The following is a 21196-nucleotide window of genomic DNA, read 5'->3' as shown; positions in this document are numbered from 1 at the left end:
CAATAAGAGCTGAAAGTTTGATGTTCCTTGGTTATGGCTTTTTTCTCCCTTTTCTTAGCATGAACTGTGCAGGCAGATGTGGGCGATTCCAATTCACTATTCCTCCCTGGTAATGTGAATGCACAAGAAGGCAGAAGTCCCTTCTTTGTGATGGAATAAAGCAGAAATGCTAGAAGCGTTATTCCTTCTTCATCATGCCCCCAGTCAGCTGAGGTTTAAATTGAATTCTGTCAGGGTCACCGACGTGATTTTTTTTTTTTTTTTTTAAGCAGGCATACAAGATACCATTACATTTCATTTTAGGACAATTGCTCTCTGAGCAAAGTGTGTTATTTTCCTGTAGGTAATCCCCTTACCAGACTGTGGATTTGCCATGTTTAACATCATCTACGACAACCAAAAAGCAATGAAGTGTGTTATTGACAATGTTTTAATTACAATACGTAAAAGATCCAAGACAGCAAAGATGAGAAAATTATCTGCCTCTAGTGGCATTTGTATGTTTAAGAAAATTCACAGTGGTGGTCCGAGCATGATGTGTATATATATATATACGTGTGTGTGTGTATTCCTATATATATATATTCCTGCTAATGACTAAAAGTTTTAGCAGCATGTATGGGATTGCTTTAAAGAAATAATCATATTGATAGAAATGATTGTCTCTGGCAGCACGACAAATGAAATTAGAAGCCCTTAGAATTGTGGGCTTGCAACAATGTTAGTGTGAAATATAATCGTTGGATGGCTTTGTTCTTTTTCCCAATAAAAGGTGGAAGCTTTTGAGTATTGTTATTAGGCGAGCTAAGCTGGGCTTCTGTATAGCATAGTTTTGTGTGTCTGAACCAGCAGAAGCTTTTGAAGTCCCACGATTCCTTCTGCTTGCTAATTCTTCCATTTGTTTGATTTTTGGTACAAAGAAAATGAAAGAATATGATGAGATTATGGCATTTTAAGTCAATATTTATTAAAAAATCAATCTAGATGAAAATCTGCCCATCCCTCTAATTAGATGAGGCAACTTGAGGTTGATTTTTAATTGCAAAAGTAATTACACGGAGCAGATAGCCAGTGACATTTGATTATCTAGGTGATTGATTAAAAAGCCGAGCTCACCAAGCAGATTGCCAGCCAGGGAATCCAGACAAAAGAGCAAATTAAAAAAGTTGTCCTGTTAGTAATCACAAAATTCAAGGATGAAATTACAGAGCCAAACACCTCCATTGCCCCTTCATCATCATCACTCACTCCACACGCATTCACTCCAACGCCTGATAAAGAAATGGATTAGTGTGAAATTAATTGAAGAAGGGGGGAAAAAAAGGGAGGGGAACCAAATTCACCACTGAGCATAGGGCTTTTTACAAGTTGAAACAAATTTCTCCAGTTTTATAATAAACTTTTCCTTTTGGCAAGAGAGATGTTTTCACAAAGGATCTTTTCAGAATGTTTGATGATATTAATTTATCTATTAAGAGAGAGGGAGGGGGAAAATCTCACTTTCTAGTAGAATAGGATATTAAGATGTCTTGCTTGTTCTCCATTTCATTATAACGTGAAAGCCTGGGGAACAGGCTGTACATTTGGCAAGAGAATCCTTGGATTTGTACACAGCCCTTGCTGACATATTGGGCAGAATAATGAAGGGGTTTCTCAGTCATTCGGGGAGACCCTGCTGGGATCCTCTTGAGGATATTGGGGATAAAAGTGGAAGGGGCATATACTAGAGCCACCCCCAAGAGGACCTTGAATCTGGATCACTGAGATAATTCTGAGTCCCCAGGAGTCTCTGAAAAGCAAAAAGGAAACTGAGGCAGGGCCACTCCAGTGCAGCTTGGGTAGCCCTGTGTTCTGGCTGCCTGCTGGTGACTGCTTGTCAGTACTGCTCTGGGTAGAATGTAATGAAGCAGTCAAGAGATAAAGTCCACATCAGTGCGGACATCTATTCTTCTGCTTTGTCAGCAGATGCCATCCAGTCAGAGTTGGATGGGTGTGATGAGTTCCTTACAACCCTCCAGGGAAGCTGATTTCAGCTAATTCCGGGGTCCACAGCCTTCAGGTGCCACAGGGAGATGCTCCTTCAGTAGACAGATGCTTAGATTCCCAGCCTCTGATACTAGGTAATGCAACCCTCCTCCTCCTTGTAGTCATTATATTGCTTTTTTGAAATCCCATTTATTTCTTCAACACATCCTTTTGGTAAGGGAGTTTGATATTATAGTTAAGATTTCAGACTCTTAGAAAACAATTTGGCATCATCCAGGGTCTTCCCTGGTGGCTCAGTCGGTAAACAATCTGCCTCCAGTGCAGGAGACTACCTGCAATGCCACAGATCAGGTTTGATCCCTGGGTCAGCAAGATCCCCTGGAGGAGGAATTGGCAACCCACTCTTACAACGTCCCATGGACAGAGGAGCCTGGTGGGCTACAGTCCATGGGGTCACAAGAGTTGGGACATGACTTAGCTACTAAACCACCACCAGCACAACCAGAGTCATATACATCCTTTGATGTAGCAATTCTTCCACTACGCACGTGTCCTAGAAAAGTACGTGCAATATAAACCAGCAGACATGGGCAAAACACTCAAAACAGCAAGGTTCTTGTAGTTGGTGCAAACTGGGAAGAGATCAAATGCCTATGCCTTGACAAATGGATAAATAAATTGAGGTATGTCATTCAATGGCATGGTATGCACACATACTATTTCAAAGTTACAACATCATGCCTGAGCAGCAAGACAAGAAAGAATACTTACTGAGTGATTCCATTTACACCAAGGTTGAAGTCTTGAAAAGCTATATTATATTGTCTAAAAATTTATTGGTGATCAAGGAGAGGAAAGATTATAACCAGGGAGGAAGTGCATTGAGTCTTTGGGGTATTTTCAGTGTCTTCTCTTTGTCATTGGTGGTAGATATTAACCACTTGTCCCCCTGTACACATATATTGCTTGGTTATTTTCTGAATGCATGTTACATTTCATACACACATGTTGGTAAATAGACACATATGAATTTAAAAATCGATCTTCAGAATGCTCAACAGATTCATGCCAATGGGCAAGAAGGGAAAGTGGACTGCAGATGTGGTACTTCAACTTCACCTGTGATTTTTTTTTTTTATATCTTTTATTTTAAAAAAAAAACCCTCTAGGTTTATTTATTATGTTCAAGTTCTTTGTTTAAACAACTTTTATGGCTTTTAAATAACTAATATGGCTAAATGTTAACAAACATAAATTCTAGTTGATGGGAACATGAATATTTAAAATGTATCTATTATGCAATTGACTTTTTCAAGAATTCCGAAAAGAAAGAAGAAAATACTTACTGCATATGAAAAACAAACTAATAAGGACACAAGCTGAATTCTGTGGGAACCAAAAGAGGAAAAACATGATTTGCCTGAGGTGATGAGAGAAGGTTCCCAGAGAGGGTGCCACTTGAGCTGAATCTTGGCCAATAAGTAAAAGTTCATCAGATAGACTCAGAGGATAAGACTGTCGAGTGGAAAAGAACATAGCATGATGCAGACAACTGGTGCTACTGAAAGATCCCTCTGGGCCTCAGTTTCCTCATCTATAAAATGGGCCATTTTCCATCTCTCACATACCAGGCTCCAGAAAATACGGAGACTCGATTTAACAAAAACATTTAAGATCCTGGGCTTTTGACACAAACTGCCCAGGTTCAAGTACAATTCTGTTCCTTATTGGCCATGAAACCTTGGGTGAGACAGTCAATTTTTCTTTGCTTCTCTGCCTTTTCTGTACAAATAGTGGTAACAGGATTTCAGTATTTACCTCGCAGGACTTTGGTAAAGATGCAATGAACTCATACACTTAAAATATATCCATCAGTGTCTGGCAGATCATAAGAACCCAGTTTGTTATCATCATGGGATTGTTGATTTATTATTATATTATGGGATTTGTTGATTCTCAGGTATCTGTGACATTCTTTCATGGCTTTTTCAAAAGTTCTGGCCGTTTCACTGCGTCTATCCACAATTTCACCAGCTCAAGGATTCTGCCATGTTTACTAGGGGAATTCTCATAACCTGCTGCTCATCTCATCCGAGTCACCTAATGGCTGTGCATCAGATTTGCCCCGTGTTCCCTCTCCATAGCTACCCCTCCTCTTCTAATAGCTCTTGTGTGCTGGGATCCCATTCATTCTTACTTGTCTGAGTTTTCCCTTCTGATTACTACTGTCAGCCAGATTCTCCAAAGGCCACAAGCAAAGCTCCCCCAAATCCATACTCAATTATGTTGCCCTCCTGAGGGGATGGGGACTAGTCCAGGAGATAACAGGAAAGATTCTAGTGTTGGCTTTTCCTTTATTCAGGGCTTTGGAGAAAGGTTTCTCTTTGTTAGGCAGGGTTAGGTAAATGCTCCTGGGCAGGTGCCCTCTGTCCGTGGGCAGGAAGCAGTTATTGGTGAGGTTGAGGGTGAAATCCCCATAGGGTCAGTGGAGGAGTGTCTTTTCCTGATTCAAACTTAGACACTGGAGAGATGGGCAGGAGCCTGGGGCTGATAGTTGTTCAGTTTTTCAGTCGTGTCGGACTCTTTGAAACCCTGTGAACTGCAGCATGCAAAGTTTCCCTGGCCTTCACAGTCTCCCGGAATTTGCTCCAACTCATGTCCATTGAGTTAGTGATGCCATCCAACCATCTCATCTTCTGTCACCCACTTCTCTTCTTGTCCTTAATCTTTCTTAGCATCAGGGTCTTTTCCCATGAGTCAGCTCTTTGCATCACGTGGCCCAAGTATTAGAGCTTCAGCTTCGGCATCAGTCCTTCCATTGAATGCTCAGAGTTGATCTCCTTTAGGATTGTCTGGTTGGATCTCCTTGCAGTCCAAGGCTCTCAAGAGTCTTCTCCAGCATCACGGTTCAAAAGCATCAATTCTACGGTGCTCAGTCTTCTTTATGGCCCATCTCTCACAACTGTGCATGACTACTGGAAAAACTATAGCTTTGACTAGATGGACCTTTGTCAGCGAACTGATGTTTTGGCTTTTTAGTATGCTGTCTAGGTTTGTCATAGGAACTTGATCCCTAACTATCAGAGCTGTGGGAAAACATAGCAAGAGCTGATCCTGCACCCTCACAACACAGATAAGGAAACCAAGGCCCCGTGAAGGTAGAGTTGGGAGTAGAGCCAAGCTTCCTGTTTTCTAACCCATCACTCTCTCTCTGCCATGTTGAAGAGCTCAGCTCTTCACACCCATCTCTAGGGGCAGTAAATTGACGGCAAAAACAACCCTAGTTTTTCATGCCTCTCTATTGAACATGTTATTTGCAGTGTTATTGCAGCACCTCCTCACGTCAAGAAGTAAAGTCTGTTGCCCAGCCAAAATCTGTATTAGTTTGTAGGGCCACCACAACAAAGAACCATACAGACCAGGGGCTTCAACAATAGAAGTGTATTCTTTCGTATTTCTGGAGGGCGGAAGTCCAAGACCAAGGTGTGGGCAGGGTTGGTTTCTTCTGAGGCCTCTCTTCTGGCCTTGTAGATGGCCATCTTCTCCCTGAGTCCTCATGGTCTGTGAACATCTGTGGACATCAGGATGTCCTCTTTTTATAAAGACACCAGTCATAATGGATTAGGACCCCACCCATATGACCTCATTTTACCTTAATCATCTTTTTATTTTTTTAATTAAAACTTTAAAAATTGATTTTTTTATTAAAAAAATGTATAATTGATTTACAATGTTGTGTTGGTATCAGTTGTACAGCCAAGTTAATCAGTTATACATACATGTGTGTGTGCTAAGTCACTTTCGTCCTGCCTGACTCTCTGCAACCTTATGGACTTAGCCTGCCAGCCTCCTCTATCCATGGGATTCTCCAGCTAAGAATATCAGAGTAGGTAGCCATGCTCTCCAGGAGATCTTTCAGACACAGGGATTGAACTTGCATCTCCTGTAACTCCTGCATTGCAAGCAGATTCTTTACCACTGAGAAACTGGGCAAGCCCCATACATAAACATATATCACTCCTTTTCAGATTCTTTTCCCATATAGGCCATTACAGAGTATTGAGTAGAGTTCCCTGTGCTACACAGTAGATCCTTATTAGTTATCTGTTTTATGTATAGTAGTATGTCTATGTGAATCCTAATGTCCCAATTTATCAACCCCCCCCCCCCCCCCACTTTCCCTCTTGGTAACTATAAGCTTCTTTTCTATACTCTATGTCTGTTTTGTAAATAAGTTCATTTGTACAATTTTTTTTTCTAGATTCCACATGTAAGTGATATCTTATATTTGTCATTCTCTGACTTATTTCCCTCAGTCTGATAATTTCCAGGTTCATTATCTTTTTAAAGGCCCTATCTCCAGATTGGGAGCTTCCCTGGTGGCTCAGTGGTAAAGAATCTGCCTGCCAAGCAGGAGACATGGTTTGATCCCTGGGTCAGAAAGATCCCCTGGAGAAGGAAATGGCAATCCCTTCTAGTATTCTTGCCTGGAGAATTCCATGGACAGAGGAGCCTGGCAGGCTACAATCCATGGAGTCACAAAGACTCAGAGATGACTCAGCGACTAAACAACAACAACAAAGACCAGATATAGTTGCATTCTAAGGTACTAGGGTTTAGGACTTTAACGCATAAATATGGGCTGAACTTGGGTCTGGCTTTGGCCAACAGACTATAGCAGAAGTGATGGTGCCGGCTCCAAATCTAGGTCTCATAACACCTTGCATGCTTCTCTGGACTCTGCCACCACCAGGGAATGTGCCTAAACAAGCCTTCTGACCGCATGGATCACAGAGGGAGGCCATCCTAGATCGACCAATAGCCAGTCAACTCCCAAGACGTGAACAGATATGGCCAAGGGCCACAAAATCAATCCACAGGTGACCTATCAGCCGACCAGAGACCCCTGAGTGAGCCTGGCCCAGCCCAGCAGAATCACCTATCCTCCCATCAGACCCATGAACTTTTAAGCCACTGGGTTTGTGTTTATTTAGTATGTACTATATTATGGTAGATAACTGAAACATTAGCCCACATCAGTTTCATCTGTTGAAGAGTTTACTCTGGCCAGGTACTGTTCCAAGAATATTGCATGTATTAGCTCATTTACTTCACTCCCATTTTTCAGATAGAGAACCTGAGGCAGAGAGAATGTATGACTTGCCCAGGGTTGCTAAGTTGTGTTTGCTGAAAGAATCAAGATTGGAACTCAGGCAGTCTGATTCTAGAATCCATGCGCTTTGATCACACTCTATGGTGCTTTTATGTTATTGCTTAGGGTGAATTATTTCTCTTTTGTTGAAGTTAGAACTGAAGTGAAATGTGAAAGTGTTAGTTGCTCAACTGTGTCGTTTTTTTTGCAAACCCATGGACTGTAGCCCACCAGGCTCCCCTGTTCACAGGACTCTCCAGGCAAGAACACTGGAGTGAGCTGCCATGCCCTCCTCCAGGGGATCTTCCCGACCCAGGGGCTGAATCTGTGTCTCCTATGTCTCCTGCATTAGCAGGTAGATTCTTTACCACTGAGCCACCTGGAAGACCCCAGCTTCTTCCATGGACCCTCTTAAATGGACATTGTGACCACGAGGTTAAGGACCTCAAAGACAAAAAGAACCTCTGCAGAGATGCCACATCTCAGATCTTTTTCTCTTAAACTAACAGGACAGTGAGGCTCAGAGAAGGCACTCTGAGTTTGAATCCCAGCTCAGCAGAGCACGAGCTCTGTGACTTGAGGGTGTTACTCAACCTTCCGACCCACAGATCCGAGTCTCAGAGACAATGATAGATGTCTCCCTCATAAAGGTATTGGGAGGCCTAACTGAGATCAAGCCTGTAAAACTCAGTATCTGGGGCTCACCAAGCCCTCCTTGAGTGCCGTTTATGACTTACATCAGATAAGTCATCCTGAGGCTAGAACCTAACCTGAGGCCAACCTCTCCCCAAGAGGTAACCTAACTTCTCTGTACCTCAGTTTCTTCATCTGTAAACTGGAGACAAGAATGCCATCTATGTCTTAGGGTTACTTGAAGGATTAAGTGAGGAGTGGGAGAAATGGGGAGATACTGGTTAAAGCGTGTGAACTTTCATTTAGAAGATAAATATGTTCTGGAATCTCAAGTACAACTTGTTGATTACAGTTAACAATACTTATCTTGTATACTGGAAATCTAGTAAGAAAATAGATCTTAAGTGTTCTCACGACACACACACACACAAAATCGTCACTATGTGAGGTGATGGATATATTGATTACCTTGATTATTGTGATCATTTCACAACATATATTAAATCATCATGTGGTACACCTTTGAAAAAAATCACATCATACAGCCTTAATAGATACAATTTTTATTTGTCAATCATACCTCAATAGAGTTAGAAGAAATACAATTTTAAAAATTAAAAAACAATTTAGAGGGAATTCCTTGGTGGCCCAGTGGTTAGGACTGAGCACCTTCACTGCCTGAGTTCAGTCGCTGGTCGTGGAGCTAAGATCCTGCAAGCCTTGTGGCATAGCAAGAAAGAAAGAAAGAAAAATAATAATTTAGAGAAAAGAGCCAATGAGCTAATCAGGTAAAGTGCTTAGAATAGCACTCGGACAAGCAAGTACACAGAAGCCTGAACAAGTATTATTTGAAATGTGTGAATTGTGAAAATGGGGCAAATGTATTTCAAGTTTAAATAGCATTGTGCATGGAGATATAGGAAGCCATATATTAAACATGGTATCTTTTTCCTGGAATGTCAACTTGATGATCTAAGAATAAAAATCTGATGGATATTAATGGACCAGCGTGCCTCCAACTATGTTGTTCTCTAACAGTCCATGGTTGATACCTAAGGATCCCAAGAATTCCATCCTCTCTCCCAAAAGGGATGTTTGGACTCCGGGGAGAGGGGAGAGAAGGTGGCTGGTTGACAGGAAGGCACCTGGCCGCCCAGAGACTGCAGGCGCAGCGCAGTCACAGCCCTGGCTGCCTTCATCCCCCGGCTGCCTCTAGCACGGCCGTTTTCCACATTCCCCTTCATTAAACAAGAAACTCAGATGTTGGTAATTAGATCGCCATCCCCAGCTGCCAAGTCACATTCGGTTCCAAAAAGCCCTGTATACAGCTACTTGTGTGTTTGTTAACAATGTCCCCACAACAGGTCTGCAATTAGAGCCCATCTGTTGGGTTTCTCAGAAAGCACTGCCAATCGGGCTGGTGAACTTGGAGTCCTCATTGTTGTGAATTTCTGACCGGAAACCCTGCAGCGGAAGGCCACCTGTCCCCGAGTGAGTGTCTGGGGCTGGAGGCCCCTGGATACCAGTCGTAATGAGCGCACGTAATAAATGTGAAGGAAGGTGGGCACAATCAGATGATGGCATATATGACCATCGTGGGGTGTTTGTGCTGGTCTCCTCAATCAAAGCAGACCCCCTCCTTTCTCCAGCTGACCCATCCATCAGCCAGCCACACTCTGCATGTCTGAATGCTGCTATTTGTGCCCAGGGGGTCATTTCCCAGCCTGTGCTATTTGGTTGAAATCAAGTATCGTTGCTTTTCAGGAAGGGGGGTGGGTCCCCAGTCCCATCCCAGTAGGAGATGCTCTGTAGCCAACGTCAGCTACCTTCCTGGATGAATCCAGTCTTTCAGAGGAGTCAGTGATAAACAGGCCATCCCTCCAGGAAACAAATGGGAATATGAAAAAAAGTTAGGGGGTAGGAAGAGGACCACCATCAGCGTGCAGGTGCAGCCTATTTGAAATCTAACAAATTTTAAAATGTATTTTCCAAGAAGGATGCTACACATGCATGCACCAGAAAACAGTTACTGACGGCCATTAAAAAAGAATGAAATAACGTCATTTGCACTAAGATGGATGGATCTAGAGATTATCATACTGAGTGAAGTAAGTCAGACAAATACAAATACCATATGATATTACTTGTATGTGGAATCTAAAATGCAACACACATGAACATATCTATGAAACAAAAACAGACTCACAGACATAGATAACAGACTTGTGGTTGCCAAGGAGAGAAGGGGTGGGGGATGGATGAACTCGGAATTTGGCATTAGTAGGTGCAAACTATTACGTATAGAGTGGATCAACAACAAGGTCCTACTGCGTAGCACAGGGAACTGTATTCAATATCCCATGATAAACGATAATGGAAAAGAATCTGAAAAAGTATATGTATGTATATGTGTGTGTGTGTGTGTGTGTGTGTGTATATATATATATAGTATTTGTGTGCTTATTTGCTCAGTTGTGTCTGACTCTTTGCAACATCATGGACTATAGCCGGCCAGGCTCTTCTGTCCATAGAATTCTCCAGGCAAGAATACTGGAGTGGGTTGCCATTCCCTTCTCCAGGGTATCTTCCTGACCCAGAGATTGAACCCGGGTCTCCTGTGTTGCAGGTAGATTCTTTACCATTTGAGCCACCAGGGAAGCCCATACACACACACATACACACACACACACACAGAGTATGTTTGTGCTTAGTTGTTCAGTCGTGTCGGACTCTTTGAGACCCCTGTGGGCTGTAGCCCACCAGGCTATCCTTTTATACTGTATATACATATATATGTATATTTATACATATATATATATATCAATATAAAAGTATATCCATATATGTAAATGTATTGCATGCATATATATGTATGAATATGTATAACTGAGTTACTTCACTATGTACCAGAAATTAAACACAACATTGTAAATCAACTACACTTCAATAAAATAATTATTAAAAAAAAAAAAGTTACTGAGCAATGACTCAAGGTGAAGGTCCTTGCCAGCTATGGAAACAGGGAGTATGGGAGAGATCTGCTTCCATCTGTCAAGCTTTGACTAAAACAGTGGTTTGCGACCCCAACTGCATATAAGCATCTCTTAGAGAGCTTTAAAAAATGCTAATGCCATTAGGAAAGCAATTCCACTTACATTAGCACATAAAATAACTAAATACTGAAGAATAAATCTAACCAAGGAGGAGAAGGACTTGTATGCCAAAAGCTACAAAAATAGGTGGAAGAAATTAAAGATTTAAATAAATGGAAAAACGTCGTTTGTTCATGGATAAGAAGATGTAACATTGTTATGATGTCAATGCTTCCTAAAATGATCTGCAGATTCAACACAAACCCTATCAGAATCCCAAGTTTGTTTTTTTTTTTTTTAAAAAAAAAAAAAAAAAAAAAAACAAGAATAGAAAAGCCAATCCTCAAGCTTATATGGGATTGCAAATGACCCAAACAACAAAAACAATCTTGAAAAAGAAGAATAAAGTTAGAAGAATAAAGTTTCACTGGACTGTGAAACTTACTACAAGCCTACAGTATTAGAAAACAGCATGAAACTAGCATCAGGATGGGCAGATAGACCAATGGAATATAATAGAGATTCCAGAAATAAACCCTCACATACACGGTGCTATGGACTGAACATTTGTGTCAAAATTCTTAATCTTGAAGCGCTAATCCCAATTGCAATGGCATCTGAAGGTGGGGCCTTTAAGAGGTAATTCAGTCATGAAGGTGGAATCTTCATGAAAGAGATTAGTGCCCTTAAAAGAATGGACAAGAGAGAGACGACTTCTCTTTCTGCCTTATGAGGATATAGCAGGAAGGCATCCATTCACAAACCAGGAAAAGAGCTGTCACCAAGAAGCCTACCCTGAACTCAGACTTCTGCCCTCAATAACTGTGAGAGGGACCCATTTGTTTTTAAGCCACCCAATCTATGGTATTTTGGTATAGCGCCCCAAACTAAGACATTTGATCCATTGATTACTTTTTGTGGGTGTGGTGCTCCGCAGGATGTGAGATCTTCCTGGATCAGGGGTCAAAACTGTGTCTCCTGCATTGGGAACATGGAGTCTTAACCCCTGAACCACTAGGGAAGTCCTGACACCGGATTTTTAATGTGAGCTTGAGCGGGGCTGAGGATGCGCCTCTAAGCATTATTTCAAACAGAAGAGATGCTTCAAGGGTAGATTTTAGACATGTTTTGCCTGAGCTGCCAACATGCCTTTCACTGTTGAGAAGTTATGTGGTACCATTTCTCCACGGTGGGCCTTGGACATAATCCTCAACCTCTCTCACTGATCCTTGGTTTCCTCATCTGTAAAATGGCGGAGGGGGTGGGGCGGGATGTGATGATTGAACATTTCCATCTGGCTATTGAAAATCCAGTGACTCTGTGTGTTCAGTGGGCAATACTGGATTAACAGTGTGGGAAAAGATTATTGGTCATTTCAATTGAGTGTCAAATGAAGCAGTTGCTTTGTGTTCAGAGGCCAAGCTCAAGTTTTATCCTCCCAATATATATATTCCTATTCTAGAAAATATGCAAGCAAAAGACCTACAAAGTAAAAGACAGATTCCTGTCACCCATCACACCCTCTCTTGAGCATACATTATTAGAGAAGGCAGAATCTCCAGCCCCATTCAAATGGTTAACTGCCCCCACCCCCCACCCCCCTGCCATCATGTGGCCCACGGGAAGACAAGCTCATCTCCATGTGGGCCACCAGGCTTGACTGCCAATGACCATGGCCAATGGCAGAACCCAGCATGGACAGCTACTGATAAGGAGGGACCAGAGGCCTTTGTTGGATGCCTCAGTGATTGACAAAGCCCTCCTGGCTCCCAGAACTGAAATCAACCTTGCCAAGAAGGAGAGAAGAGGAGAGAGGGGAGGCCCTGCATTTGCCTGGGTTATTTATCCAAAAGGGACTAAAGGGAAAATCCGAACTGGGCTTATCTCTGTTTCCTAAATCACATTTTCTGCTCTTGGGTAGAATTTGGGCTGGAAAGCAAAGTTTGGTTCAGTTATTGGAAAATAAAGGTCCATTTTCATATATCTGAGTTTGTGGCTGTGAAGAGTATCCCTGCTACACTGGCAATTTGCTACAGAAAAGTGAGAGAGGACACTCCAGATACGTGATTGGGGTCCATAGACATGTATGAAACATTCTCCCTTGAGCAAAATGAGGAGGGAGAGTGGCAGGTGCTGGTTTAAAACAAAATAGTTAGGTCATGGGGAGTTTCTTATACCATCAGGTAGAGCAGAAGCTTAGTGAAAACCTTGTCATTTCCTGGGCCATTTCCTGGAAGAGGTGCCATCAGATTTGGGACTTGAAAGAGAGGCTACCCTGAAAACCCAAAGACACAGTTTTGTTTTATTTTTCCCTAAACCACTGAGAACTGAAGGTCTCCATGATGAAAGATAAGACTTGGCCACCTGATGCAAAGAACTGACTCATTGGAAAAGACCCTGATGCTGGGAAAGACTGAAGGTGGGAGGAGAAGGGGACAACAGAGGACGAGATGGTTGGATGGCATCACCGACTTGATGGACTTGAATTTGAGCAAGATCCAAGAGTTGGTGATGGACAGGGAAGCCTGGCGTGCTACAGTCCATGGGGTCGCAAAGAGTTGGACACAACTGAGTGACTGAACTGAACTGAACTTCTAGCTCAGCCGTGAGGGTCAGGCCATTCTAGCGGGACCATACTCTAGTGTGAGCGCCAACAGAGAGAGTGGTGTCTAAGAGCAAGGGCTCCACCATTGGAAAAGCTCTGCTTTTGGGCAAGTCACTTAACCTCTCTGAACCCTTTCAGTCTATAACAAGAAGATAGTAACACCAACTCTGTAAAATTCCACTGAGGATAAAAGAGAATTGTGTGCAGATAGAGACACAGACCTGGGTAGGATCCCAGTGCAGCAGAAGGCTTCTGCTGCCTCTCGCAAGTAGCCCCACTCCCCTCCTAGAACCCTGCTCCTCCAGAGATGATGAAAATTTGTGAAGAATTTCCCAGGCTACTCTGGAGCTCCTGTCAGCCTGCTGTGATCTCAGGCACAGGTTTAGTCAAATCCACAGATGGTAACTGTGAGTCTCGGGAGGGGGAGAGGGCCACTCTTCCTTTGGGGGCAGGGAAGGGTCCATCCTCCTTTCAGTATCCATCAGGGCCGATGATGGAGAAGCTGAGAAGCTTCAAGGAGCCTTCTCTAACTGGGGAAAAGGCAAGGCGGGGAAGAGGGAACTGCGTGTGCAAAGACTCTGGCATACCAGAGGAACAGAAAGCAAGCCTGCCTGACTGAAGTCAAGAAAGCTTCAGCAGAAGGCGGGAGAAGATGGTAGTAAAGTATCATGAGAACAGACTTGCTGGGTGCCAGGCAATCCTCTAAGCCTCTGTTGACCCATTCAGACCTCACAAAAAGCCCATATGGTCAGGACTAGCATCTTCTTTCCCTTTTACAGTTCATGCCAAAGAGAAGGTTTCTGTTAAGAAAGTTGTGGTTCATATACACAATGGAATATTACTCAGCTATTAAAAAGAATGCATTTGAATCAGTTCTAATGGGGTGGGTGAAACTGGAGCCTATTATACAGAGTGAAGTAAGTCAGAAAGAAAACACCAATACTGTATATTAACACATATTTATGGAATTTAGAAAGATGGTAATGATGACCCTATATGCGAGACAGCAAAACAGACACAGATATACAGAACAAACTTTTAGACTCTGTGGGAGAAGGAGAGGGTGAGATGATTTGAGAGAATAGCATTGAAACATGTATATTACCATATGTGAAATAGATGACCAGTCCAAGTTCAATGCATGAAACGGGGCACTCAAAACCTGTGCACTGGGATGACCCAGAGGGATGAGATGGGGAGGGAGGTGGGAGGGGTGTTCGGGATGGGGGACACATGTACACCCATGGCTGATTCATGTCAATGTATGGCAAAAACCACCACAGTATTGTAAAGTAATTAGCCTCCAATTAAAAGAAATAAATACTTTTTTTAAAAAACAGAGGGTTTCTGGGACCTGCCCAACATCATACAGGGAGGATTTAAAGCCAGCCCGCCTGGTTTCCCCAGGTACCCCTCTAATCCTTCTGTCTGCTGTCCTAGGCGCAGGCTGGGTATTTATTAGTGGGTGTTGGTGTTGTTTAGTCGCTCAGTCATGTCCCACTCTTTGTGACCCAGGTTTCCCTGTCCTTCACTATCTGCTGGAGTTTGTTCAAATGCATGTCCACTGAGTCAGTGATGCTATCTAACCATCTCACCCTCTGTCGTCCCCTTCTCTTCCTGCCCTTACTCTTTCCCAGCATCAGGGTCTTTTCTAATGAGTCGGCTTTTGGCTTCATTTTTAAAGGTATCAGGCCTTATCCTGAGAGCAGTCGCAGCTTGGTGGGAGCAGCCCAGATGGTCATCTGGATCTTATGACAGGGGAGAGTCCTCTGGCTGCTCCTAGAGAACAGATCTGAGGAGGCCAAGAGTGAAACTGAGGCCACTCGCTTAGAGACCCTGAAGGTGCTCCGGAGCACTGAGATTAGGGGCCTTGGCTGGACTGCTGCTGAGGGAGCTGGGGGAGATGGGGGCGATTTAGAGATGTTGGGAGTTCTCAACACCATGCTTTACCCTAATTGTGGAAGAATTAGCTCCTACCCAACTCCCCTCTGGGAGTATCGGGGGAGGGTGCTGGGGAACAGGAGCGGGGAGGTGTCAACTCACCAGAGAGCCTGGCAGTCCCTCCAGGGACCCAGCTGTCACTTCCCACTGTCAAAGTTAGTCCTGGGAGCTCCCACCCTCGAAGCTAGGGGTTGCAGGAGTTGGTAGATCCCAGGGGACCCGCATTCAGATGGATTCCCTGAGAACCAGGCAAACAGGGAGACAGGCCTCCTGGGGCGCTGAAAGCCCTCTCCAGACCCACAGAGCCCTCGCAGGCCCCCTGCCTCCCACCCTGGGGGCTGGCGGAGACTTTAACCTGAATCCCCAGGAACAGCGGGAGTTCTGACACAATGGCTTTCACCCTCAGTGTGGCTGGTGTGCCTTGGCAGAGGGAATCAAAGGTCACTGGAAAGAATGTGCCCAGAGAATCAGACAATTCTCACTGTCTGGGATTGCTCTGAACAAAATCCTCACCTCCAGGTAGTATTTACCTCCAGCGCACACACGGCCTGGGCTCCCTGCCACTACAAATGTTCTGGCTTCCCAGGGCAGCAGCCCAGGCCCTCAGAAAAGCCAAAAAAACATAATGTTTTGCCCTCTAAGGGCTGCTCTGGTGGCTCAGGCAGTAAAAATCTGCCTGCAGTGCAGGAGACCTGGGTTCAATCCCTGGGTCAGGAAGATCCCCTGAGGAGGGAATGGCAATCCCCTCCAGTGTTCCTGCCTGGAGAATCCCATGGACAGAGGAGTCAGGCAGCGGTAGAGTCCATGGGGTCACAGAGAGTCAGACTTGACCGAGTGACTAGCCCAAACACTTGGCCTCTAAGCTTCACACCGCCAAACATTTACGACCAGGTAGAAGGGGATCCAGCCTTGGGGTGAGGCAGGGAGCGTCCAAACTGCCTCCCTTGAGCACTTTGAGGTCTCTGCGATTTGCATTCTGCCTCTCCCTGTTTCCTGCAACCACTGAGAGTTAATCTCCACAGCCCAGATTAGTTTATTCGATTAACTCTGCTCCCTGTAGACCATCCTGGGCGCTCTCCGCCACGCATCCAGCACCGACCTCGCCAACATTTTACCAGCCTGAAGAAGATTCAATAGAATAATCTCTTTCCTTTCTTCCTTTCATATGATTGGAAAATAAATTGAAAATGAATTTCAGGCATTGCTTGTGTTTTAAATATGAGATAAAGGGCAGCCCCTGGTGCCAGCTAGTTCAATAGATGGTGGGAGTGGCTTCCATTATAAAGCAACACAAACAGGCTCTCCCAGGGAGGCAGCGGGCTCTTAAGCACATGTGTTGGGTTGCCGACGATATTTGTGCAGTTAGGTTATTACATTTCAACACCTTTAACTGATGATTATTATTTTTGTTTGTTTGTGGAGAACTCCAGCATAGCCATCAAAAGTCGAAGTTCTAAAAGAAAACCGTTCCCTCCAGTATCTTTTTTCAAAATGTTTCTTAAGCCACTGGTACTCCAACTTGCCTCTGTATTGAACTAACTGGGGAATGTTTTATTTATTTATTTATTTTTGGCTGTGCTTGGTTCTTGCTGCTACATGGGCTTTTCTCTAGTTGCAGGGAGCAGGGGCTATTCTCTAGTTGTGGTGCACAGGCTCCTCATTGCAGTGGCTTCTCTTGTTGTGGAGCACAGGCTCTAGGGCACGTAGGCCTCGGTAGTTACAATTCCTGGGCACAGACTCAGTAGTTGTGGCCCCAGGGCTTAGTTGCTCCACAGCATTTAGGATCTTCCTGGACCAGGGATCGAACCCCTGTCTCCTGCATTGGCAGGGAAATTCTTTACCACTGAGCCACCAGGGAAGCCCCACGTGGGGAATTTTTTAAAACTCGGGTGCTTGGGTCTTACGCCCAGAAATTCAGATTTAATAGGTCAGAGGTGTGACCTGGCTGAAGGAAGAAGATTTGTAAAGTGTGATGATAATGATGATTTTCATTTTAAACTTGCTTTCTGATTTCTAACAATTCTCTTAAAAGAGGATGCCAAAGGGGAGCCCCATTTGAGAAATTTCATCACCAACTATTCTCTGGTGACTCAGATGGCAGAGAACCTCCCTGCCATGCAGGAAACCCCGGTTCAATCCCTGGGTTGGGAAGATCCCCTGGAGGAGGAAATGGCAACCCACTCCACTATTCTTGCCTGGAGAATCCCATGGACAGAGGAATCTAAGGGGTCGCAAAGAATCGGACATAACAGAGCAGCTAACACACACACACGTTCTCTGCTGGTATCCATCTCAGGAAAACTGAAGGGTATCACCACCTCATTAACCAGCCTGTGAAACAGGGCACCCTCCCACTCTTCACATCTTGTTAGAAACTTCGAGTCAACATGCTAGTCCTTCTTAACCTTCTTTTTTCCAATGGATTAGGTGCCTGCCAAGCAGTAGGTATCTTGGTGGGAGGGCCCTGGGTAGACAATGACCCCAGTGTTTCTAAGGCCACGTTCACGGATGTATTTATACAGGGCCTGTGTTCAGCGTTTGTCATCACTGTCACCGAAAATGATTTCCTGGGTCATAAAAATGACTATAAAGCTTGACCCAGAGAGGCGACTTGCCTATTTGCTTATTCATGTTCAAAATGTGATGTCAAACACTGTTCTACTAGTGGTTGCTTTTCACACGGAATTCGCTCGGGCTTGATAACAATGATGACTGGAGAAGCAGCTGCATTCTGATGTTGGTCCAGACAGAAGGGTGGTGAGATGCCTAGAGCAATGGTGCTGACAAGGCAGATGAAGCTGGGAAAAGATGTGCCAATGTGGACGTTCCCTTGCCAAGGCAGCACCCTTTCATCACCGCATGGGTACTTCATCACCGCATAGTAACAACCGCGGGATCCCTGGGACAAGGGTCTTCCCTAAGAGATTTCTGGCTCTTACACACAATGCGGCCGCTGGTTTCACCCAGTCGTCCTCATGCCTGTTTGAAAAATGCGCTGAGATCTAATTAAAGTGGACGGCCACACTTCTTTTAATTATTCATTACAGCTCCAGTACACGGAGACTCTTTCTAAAGTTAGAGTAATTGTCAAGTAATGAGGCCTCACACCCCCTCCCACTTCCTCATCAAATCAGGCTGTAGACTAGCTTACCTCCTAATCATATTAGCTCAACATTACTATGGGTGGCAGGAAGCATGGGGGTCAGACTCAGATATTTTCAAAGAAGAATCCTATTTTTAAATTAGATTATTAAAACCCTCGGACAAGAAGACACGCCTAGATACATGTCTGATCAATAGCTGGGCGCTGGTGCAGTTTTTGAGAGATGGAGTGCATCTACCTTCATTAAATTATATGATTGTGTAGGATGGGTTATTGCTCAGCTAGGAGTCTTCAGCTAAGTCACATTAGAGCCAATATTAGGAGGTTGGTGACTTTTTAAAAATAATAATTACAAAACAAAATTGTAAACACAATAAAAAAAAATCTGAGTGTGTGATTTCATTCCCACACTAAGAAATAAAAATGTTCTAAACTGAATGCTCTCGATGTCTTTATTAACCAAAATTATAATAAATAGATTTCACATTGAGGTTATTTTCTTCAAAGTCCTTGAAGGGCTTTTTCAATGAATATGTTTGCAGGTTCTGCCTTGTGGAAACCTGAGAAAGGACTCTGTCCTCAATTTACATTTCAGCCATTTGGAATTCTGAACACTTCTGCTTTCTCCTTCGGAATATTTTACAGTAAGCCAAACGTCATCTATTTGGAATCTGTGATATTTTACCTTTGGAATGTGGGATTCCTTTTGTTAAAAGAATCCTCTCCTCTGTCCATTTCCAGAGTTTTAAAGAGGCACTTGGTCCAAAATCTATCACAATATAGTAACAAGTTCTCGTAAAATTGTTAAATCCTACAATTAAACCTTCACGTTAACAGAACACAGAACCACATGCTTTTAAATGGGATTCTCTGATGACAACTTTCCCTGTCATTCTTCCCCACAGAGTGCTGGATGCTGGGTCTCATGCCTTTGTGTCTTTGTGTTTCAATCATGTCTGACTCTTTGAGACCCCAAGGACAGTAGCCTGCCAGGCTGGCTCCTCTGTCCATGGGATTCTCCAGGCAAGAATACTGGAGTGGGTTGCCATACCCTCCTCCAGGGCATCTTCCCCACCCAGGAATTGAACCCAGGTCTCTCATGTCTCCTGCAGGTTCTTCACCACTAGCACCACCTGGGTCTCAGGCCTAGATGATTCCAATTTCTCACTGACAACCCCTCCCAAAGGGTGATGCTCCATTTAGTAGATTACTCCGCACATAGTTGTCACTCAATAGTTGTTCCTGGGGTTCACAATTTGGCTATTCGTTTTCCATCCTCCATGCTGATTGTAAAAGAAATTCATCATATGTGGGCGAGCATGCCTTCAACAGAGCAGCATGGGGTCCCCCAGATCCGGCCTTCAGACACAGCCCCAGGAACTCTGCTTCAGTCTGGGGAGTCCATAGATCTGCAAGTTAGCTGCCACACTGGGCTCCACCCTCCTGCAGCGCATCACAGCTCCCAGGCCCTACCCGCCCCCCCCCCATCTCCTTTCTTCTGACAAAGTACAGAATATCAATAGCATTTTAGGCTTAGAAAGTTCAAGGGTCAATCTTCAAGGTGCTTAAGACAGGGAGGGGGGAACTCCCTGAAGACTTGAAGCCAAACTCAGTCCACAATAGCCAGGCTGGTGTCCTTGGGGTGCCTGACAGGGAAGCCATCTCCAAATAAATAGAGGCATCCCCGTGTGAAAGCGCCAGTGTTCCTCATGCTAATTAAACAAACCAATTATGGTAATTAACTGGCACAAATGTTTAAATGGCTGTGAATCAGAGTGAAGGGGGTTCCCACTTAGCCACCACACAATTATCCTGGTAAAAATGGATCTCTAAACAAGTGTGCCCGAAACATTTCTGATCGCTTTTAAAATCTCTGTATTGAAGTTCTTGAGAAGGATCTGTCATTCTATTCCAGCTTTACACCATTAAAGACAAGAAATATTAGGAAAAAGGGAGAAAAAGAAAACATAAACCAAATTTTTAAAACACTGCTACCTTGACAAGGTTGTTATATGAGATGTTTCCCATCCCTTAGTAATTAAAGAAATTCCGTTTTGGTGAAGGTCACCTTGACTTAGGAAGGAAAGAAGGCCTGAATGATATGCTAATTAGGACACATCTCTTTGGAAACTGTCTAAATGGCTGAATAGATATTTTTAGAGCCAGCCTGTGGTTAAAATAGTTTGCACCAAGTTCTCACTTTTTGTTTTCTTCCTAAAGAGAGTTGGTTGGTCGAGTGGATCCCTTGTTGTTGAAATTCAATCAAGGGCATTAAAGTGTAAACCAGTTGGAAAAACAAAGAGCTTGAGGGAAATTAGTTGCTTCAACAACAACAAACAAGCACTTGGTAATCTTCTTAGAGAAATTAATGAAGAGCCAACCCCCCTCAACCAGGGAGAAGAATGAACTTTGGCTGTCAAAGCGCAGGCCTGGGAGGTTTAGAGAGAAGGTGTGAATGAAGAGAGAAGGATTAAATGGAACTTCAATGAGAACACAAAGAAATTTAGGGGATCTGAAAGCACAGCGCACCCATTTTCAGATGGAAGAGTATTTTGGAGGGCCAAGGGGTCCTAATCCTTTATGCAAATCTCCTTAGATTGAAGTTTGCTTAAGTGTTTTATTTCTTTGCATACAATTAACATTTGAAGCTCTGAAATGCTAACCAACTTCAAAGAAGCCTCCTG

At 43.8% G+C, this 21196-nt stretch overlaps 1 pseudogene; it reads right to left on the bottom strand.

Moving 5' to 3' along the window:
- Positions 1–8970, bottom strand: part of LOC133055034 (mitochondrial import inner membrane translocase subunit Tim29-like) — a 186914-nt pseudogene extending 177944 nt beyond the window's left edge.
- Positions 8971–21196: the final 12226 nt, after the last annotated feature.

Source organism: Dama dama, chromosome 4 (assembly GCF_033118175.1).
Source record: "Dama dama isolate Ldn47 chromosome 4, ASM3311817v1, whole genome shotgun sequence".
Taxonomy (NCBI): Eukaryota; Metazoa; Chordata; class Mammalia; order Artiodactyla; family Cervidae; genus Dama; species Dama dama.
The sequence above is the reverse complement of the archived record's forward strand: the minus strand, read 5'-3'. Positions and strand labels throughout refer to the sequence as shown.